At 41.1% G+C, this 1,393-nt stretch overlaps 1 non-coding gene across 1 annotated transcript; it reads left to right on the top strand.

Moving 5' to 3' along the window:
* Nucleotides 1–941: 941 nt before the first annotated feature.
* Nucleotides 942–1,049, top strand: LOC112746136 (small nucleolar RNA R71). Its single transcript, XR_003174033.1, has one exon. It is a non-coding gene; the product is annotated as a small nucleolar RNA R71 (small nucleolar RNA).
* Nucleotides 1,050–1,393: the final 344 nt, after the last annotated feature.

Raw genomic sequence — 1,393 nt, 5'->3', positions numbered from 1 at the left:
AGAATATTCATCAGAGCTCATGAATGACAAAAAGAAGTTCAATAGAATCTCTATGGTCTCTGTATGAGCCTCAGATTCCTTTGGTTCCTCAAAGGGAAACTCCTTTCTGTCCAGAGGACGTCCCATGAGGGTTTTCTCACTGGGACTCACGTCCTCCTTACTCTCTCCAAGTTTGGCCATGTTGGTCATGGTTATGGCCTTGCACTCTCTCTTGGGATTTTCTTCTGTATTGCTTGGGAGAGTACTGGGAGGAGTTTCAATAATATTCTTACTCAGCTGACTCACCTGTGCCTCCAAATTTTTAATGGAGGACCTTGTTTCATTCATAAAACTTAGTATGGTCTTGGATGGATCAGAGACTAAGGTTGCCAGGCCAGAATGGCTATGTTCAGAATTCTCTGTCTATTGCTGAGAAGATGATGGAAAAGGCTTGCTATTGCTAAACCTATTTTTTCACCATTATTGTTGAAGCCTTGTTGAGGCTTCTGTTGGTCCTTCCATGAGAAATTTAGATGATTTCTCCATGAAGGATTATAGGTGTTTCCATAGGGTTCTCCCATGTAATTCACCTCTGCCATTGCAGGGTTCTCAGGATCATAAGCTTCTTCTTCAGAAGATGCTTCTTTAGTATTGTTGGATGCAGGTTGCAATCCATTCAGACTTTGAGAAATCATATTGACTTGCTGAGTTAATATTTTGTTATGAGCCAATATGGCATTCAGAGTATCAATTTCAAGAACTCCCTTCTTCTGAGGTGTCCCATTGTTCACAGGACTCCTCTCAGAGGTGTACATGAACTGGTTATTTGTAACCATTTCAATGAGTTCCTGAGCTTCTGTAGGGGTTTTTAGATGAAGAGATCCTCCTACAGAATGGTCCAATGACATTTTTGACAACTCAGACAGGCCATCATAGAATATACATATGATGCTCCAATCTGGAAGCATGTCAGAAGGACACCTTTTGATCAATTACTTATATCTTTCCCAAGCTTCATAGAAGGACTCACCTTCTTTCTGTCTGACGGTTTGAATTTTCACTCTAAGCTTGCTCATCTTTTGAGGTGGAAATAATTTGGCCAGGAAAGCACTGACCAGCTTTTCCCAAGAGTTCAGGCTTTCCTTAGGTTGTGAATCCAACCATGTTCTAGCTCTGTCTCTTACAGCAAAAGGGAAAAGCATAAGCCTGTAGACCTTGGGATCAACTCCATTGATCTTGACAGTGTCACAGATTTGCAAGAATTCAGCTAAGAACTGATGGGGATCTTCCAATGGAAGTCCATGAAACTTGCAATTCTGTTGCATTAGAGAAACTAATTGAGGCTTAAGCTCAAAGTTGTTTGCTCAAATGGCAGGAATTGAGATGCTTCTTCCATAGAAGTTAGAAGAGGGTG

Source organism: Arachis hypogaea, chromosome 14 (genome assembly GCF_003086295.3).
Source record: "Arachis hypogaea cultivar Tifrunner chromosome 14, arahy.Tifrunner.gnm2.J5K5, whole genome shotgun sequence".
In the NCBI taxonomy this organism is placed as follows: domain Eukaryota; kingdom Viridiplantae; phylum Streptophyta; class Magnoliopsida; order Fabales; family Fabaceae; genus Arachis; species Arachis hypogaea.
The sequence above is the reverse complement of the archived record's forward strand: the minus strand, read 5'-3'. Positions and strand labels throughout refer to the sequence as shown.